The 5,683-nt window shown below is 38.4% G+C and overlaps 1 pseudogene; it reads left to right on the plus strand.

The window, feature by feature from the left end:
* Nucleotides 1-3,737: 3,737 nt before the first annotated feature.
* LOC102766261 lies at nt 3,738-4,863 on the plus strand (annotated as a pseudogene).
* Nucleotides 4,864-5,683: the final 820 nt, after the last annotated feature.

Consider the following 5,683-nt stretch of genomic DNA (forward strand, 5'->3'; position numbering starts at 1 on the left):
GCACACCGTCCTGTATCTTGGTAAGACACAGAAATACCTAGTCTCGTCCTCCAAAAACTTACTTTTCAAAAGGAAAACAGGGGTCAATTAATCAGTAGCAATTTAGGGGGCCTGAAAAATTACTTTATATTGTTTCATTATTGGCATTTTGGGATCTGTTTTATATTCTTCCTGGAGGGGAAATGTTATTAAAAGAAAGAAAAAAAGAGAAAGAAGGAATATTCACTCTTTATTTCTGCTTAATGAAAGAATATATCAAGGACACAGCAGGTTTGTATTGTTAAGTAATTTCTGAAATGTAGGTTATGAAGCCCTGGGAAACTAATCTAAAGAGATCACAAAATGTATATGCAGGCCAAATGTATTTTATAATAGCAATAATACATTCTGAACATATAATCTTTCATGATTATGCCATTTCAAATCAGGAAAACACAGAAATGCATAATGTTTCTTGCTGTGAACATTTTGAGAGCCTAAGAGTTGACCACAAACTCAAAAATTAGAGAGGAAGCAACTAATTCAATTAGTGACAATCTATTGTCATTTCTAAGTCAGGCTTTTTACTGATGACTTTGATATTTAGTTCAGAGTCTCTTTTTACCACAAGTGCTGTTATCATCCTGAGACTTTAGAAGAAAAAACAGAAAGAAGGTATATTCACTCTTTATTTCTGCTTAATGAAAGATCATATCAAGGACGCAGCAGGTTTGTATTGTTGAGTAATTCCTGAAATGTAGGTTATGAAGCCCTGGGAAATTGAACTAAAGAGATCACAAAATGTATATGCAGACCAAATGCATTTTATAATAGCAATAATACATTCTGAACATATAATCTTTCATGATTATGCCATTTCAAATGAGGAAAACACAGAAATGCATAATGTTGCTTGCTGTGAACATTTTGAGTGCGTAAGAGTTGACCACAAGAGGAAGCAACTAATTCAATTAATGACAATCTATTGTCATTTCTAAGACAGGCTTTTCACTGATGACTTTGGTATTTAGTTCAGAGTCTCTTCTTACCACAAGTGCTGTTATCATCCTGAGACTTTCTTATCACCATCTGTTCTTTCAACATGTTTATATTCTTGGCTTTAATAATCAGGACCATCACTCTGTTCCAGCCACAAGTAAATTAGCATCACTCAAAAATGTTAATTCAAAAAGACACAACAAAAGAGAAAATTATTCCGTGTTCATGGATTAGAAGAATCAACATATTTAAAAGGGCCACATTACCCAAAGCAATACACAGATTTAGTGCAATCCCCATCAAAATCTCAAATGGTATTTTTTAAAAAAATAGAACAAAAAAATCATCAGATTTGTATGGAACCACAAAAGACCCTGAGTAGCCAAAGCAATCCCGAGAAAAAGAGAACAAAGCTGGAGACAGCACACTATTGGACTTCAAATTATATTACAGAGCTCTGACAATAAAAACAGCATAGTATTGGCATAAAAGTAGACACAGAGACCAATGCAACGGAACTGAGAGCCCAGAAATAAAATCACACATTTATGGGTAGATAATTTTCAACAAAGGAGCCAGAAACAAACAATGGGAAAAAGAAAGCCTCCTTCAGTAAAAGGTGCTGTGGAAATTGAAAATCCACATGCAAAAGAATGAAACTAGATTACAGTTTGTCTCCTTGTACCAAAAAAATATTTGAAAATGTATCAAAGACCTGAATATAAGATCTGAAACAATAAATTACATAGAAGAAAACACAGGCACTAAACTTATGGACCTTGGCCATAGAGAATATTTTATGAACTTAACCCCACAGACAAGGGAAGTACAGGCAAAAAAAAACAAAACAAAAATGAAAGGGACTATATCTTCTGCACAGCAAAAGAAACCACCAATAAAAAAAAGAGGGAGCAGAGGACCCGGTGGGAGATGATATTTGAGAATAATGACTCCCACAAAAGTCTGATATCCAAAATATATAAAGAAATCATAAAACTCAACACCAAACAAACAACCCACCCAGTTAAAAAGTGGGCAGAGGGCCTGAGCAGACCCTCTCCCAAGAAGACATATGAACGGCTACCAGATATATGAAAAGATGTGCAACCTCACAGCAGTTACAAAATTGCAAATCAAAACTAAAATGAGATACTACTTCACACCTATTAGAGGGGCCATTATCAACAGGACTAGTAATAAGTGTTAGACAGGTTCTGGAAAAATGGGAACCCTCATCCTCTGCTGGTGGGAATGTGGATTGGTGCAGACACTATGGAAAGCAGTCTGGCAATTCCTCAAAAAATTAAAAACAGAGTTACCATATGACCCAGCAATCCCTCTCCTGTGTATATACCCGAAAAAAACTGAAAATATGTTTATTCACAAAGATAGATATATGCACCCCTCTGTTCATTGCAGCAAGACATGGTGGCCAAGACATGGAGACAACCAAAGTGTGACAAAATACTCCCATTTGTGACAACATGGATGGACCTTGAGAACATTACTCTGAGTGAAATTAGTCAGAAAAAGCTTAGAATCATATGACATCACTCATAAGTGAGATATAAAACCAAAACTCGTAAACACAAACGCCACTTGTGACAACATGGATGTACCTTGAGATCATTACTCTGAGTGAAATTAGTCAGTCAGAAAAAGCTTAGAATCATATGCTATCACTCATATGTGAGATATAAAACCAAAACTCGTAAACACAAACAACAGTGTGGTGACTGCCAGAGGGAAGGGGCCTGATATATGGTGGCAGAAGATGATTTGACTTTGGATAGTGAGCACACAGGGCTGTAGGGAGAGGTTCTAGGGTCAAGCCTTGGGTTGACCTGTGGCAGGGGACCTTGCAGCCCTCCCTAATTCCTAAGCAGCTAATGGGCTGTGGGAGGTGCAGCAAGTGTTGCCAAAACCAGAACATCTGTATATATGTTACTCTACCCTTGTTTTAATCAGACTGTAAAATAAAGCATCGGCTTGCAGGCTGGGGTTTTTGTGTCCTCATCCAGGCACGGGAGATCCACCGAGCCCCAGCTGTATTCTCTTGTCTGTCTTTTCTTCAATCCTTCACTGCCCCTCCTCAGGTTCACCCTTGGTGGTGTTGGCATGGCACACAGTGCAACATACAGATCTTGTGTTCTAGAAATGTATGCTTGAAACCTATATGATCCTATTAAGTAATGTTACCCCAATAAATTTAATTTTTACAAAGGTTAAAATCAAACAATAGTTTTTGACACAATATCTTTTTTTGTTGTTTCCATAAGTATATTATTGTATATTCATGAGCCTCCACTAGCTCCCTCCAACAGCCAGTATATCACCATCCAGCAGAAGTTTGAAGTGTTGGATGCTCAAAATTGGTGGCAGCAGCTGAACTTGATGATCACAGTCGTGTTAAACTGCAAAATGCTGAAAATGATTATATTAATGCCAGCTTAGTTGACACAGAAGAGTTGAAAAGATGAAATTGGGGGTCACCACAACATGAGGAATTGCATTAAAGGGTCGCGGCATTAGGAAGGTTGAGAATCACTAGAGTCTAGACCAGCCACATGTACTACAATTAGCAAACATCAGTAAGTCCTGGCTGTGTAGCTCAGCTGGTTAGAGCATAGAGGCCAGGCCAAGTTCATGGGTTTGATCCCCAGTCAAAGCACATTTAAGAATCAACCAATGAATACGTAAAATAAGTGGAACAACAAATTGATGTTTCTCTCTCTCTCTAAAAATCAATTTAAATATATATCAACAGAGGTGAAGCCAGAACAATAGCTCATGCTCATTATGCCATCTGGTGAGATTTTGGAGTCCCTGATCACCAGTTTCATTTTCAGTTTCCTATTTAAAGTGAGAGAATCTGGCCCTGCAATCCTGAACATGGGCCTGCAGTGATTCACTGCAGTGCAGGCATCAGCAGTCAGACACCCTTTCTCTAGCAGAGACCTGTCTTGTTCTGATGGAAAAAGGAGACGATATTGCTCTCCCCAACCTGGCAACGCACTCTCTCATTCATTTGGGTGCTCTCTGCCCAGAGGAAGGTGACCTTTCGGGTTTAGCAGCAACCTAGCCCATAGACCTGGCAGGCTCCACAGGACTAAGCTTTAATATGAAACAAAAACTCTGGACACTGGCCTTTGCTTTGACCTTCATAAAGACAAGGTGGACTTTTTCCACGGCAGGATGGACAGAGATGGAACACTGGGAAACCAGGAGGGGCATCCCTTTAATTTTGCATCATCAATAAATTGTCTTGCCATGCCACAAGAGAGAGGGGAGGGGACGGGGGAGGGGAGGGGAGAGGAAGGGAGAAAAATGAGATAATATAAACATTAAAACAACTGTTACTGAATATGAGAAAATATCAAATGGGACTTTTTCAGTCACCTAATAACTCAGATTTTCATACATCACTGTAACAGAAAGAGCAAAGTTTACAAAGGGGATTCAAATATACAGAAATGATGGAAAGAACTTTCTAAAGAAAAGCCTTTATGTCCTGGTTTGGATTATTCACCAATCAAAAAATGACTGAAAATACAGTGGGATCAGGATAGGCCTCAAAGAAGAAACACTGACAGGTAACAGGTACACAGAACTATTCTCCAAAAATGCAAGAGACTATGGAGAACAGTGAGAGTGCTCTATGGAAACAAATTCAAGAAGACAGAAAAACTAACACAGCACAGAAGGTGCGGCAGATGAAACAGAGACCTACTGAGACCAAAAGAAAAAGATGGTTTATTGAAATGAGACTGAATGAAAAAGAAAAAGGTGGTTATGCCGAAACCTATTCTCACTAAGATGGGGTTTGTGTCAGTCATGTCGGTTGGCTGGACACTGTTTACTTTTTTTCAGCAAAATGTCCTATAAGTAAAACAATCTTGCCCAGCAAGCTTCTGCACTAATAGCTGATAGTGTTGCATTCATCACAGGGGTTTTTCTGTTAGCAAACTCCACATACCCCCAAAATGGAGCAGAATAGACACCAACCGATAAATGATATATTCAGTCCTCAGCCCAACATCCCAGGGCGCTGTCCCCAAATTGTAAACAGCGATCTAAATTAAAGACTTTAATGCCTATTAAAACTGATACATACATGTTAAGCATAATATTTCACCTGACCAGATTGAGAAATATCTCACAGGATTTGTTTTGGAGGCTATCTGGATTTTAACCTGCACTTGATACAAGCAACAAATATCATGGTTTTATCTACATTATTACTGAAAAGAAAATGACCTTTAAAATAATGCAGATAATGTATAATGTACTATTGCATGAGCATTGGTAATCAGGGTAAATATCTATAATAATAAAAGCATAATATGTTAATTAGACCGGACAGCCGAACCACCTTCCAGACATCCTTCCCGATGTCCTTCTGGACAAAGCCAGGGCTGTGAGGGCCAAGCCCCTTGTACAAATTTTGGGCATCGGACCTCTAGTATTTTTAAGTACCTATTTAATAGTACTTCTATAGTGAAATGTACTTTTTTTAAGAGCTCAATTTGAAACATCTGTTACCATAAAATAAAGAAAAATTAAGAAAAACAAACACAAGAGAGTAGGGACCCTATATGTTGACATGCAGTGAGCCATAGGAGAGACTGGGAGAACCCTGGGGAAATATTCTAGACTGCCTAGGGGCAGCCTGCTTATCCCAATAAAGCAGCTATACTTAATGGCT

This window comes from Myotis davidii, unplaced genomic scaffold (assembly GCF_000327345.1).
Source record: "Myotis davidii unplaced genomic scaffold, ASM32734v1 scaffold240, whole genome shotgun sequence".
Classification (NCBI taxonomy): Eukaryota; Metazoa; Chordata; class Mammalia; order Chiroptera; family Vespertilionidae; genus Myotis; species Myotis davidii.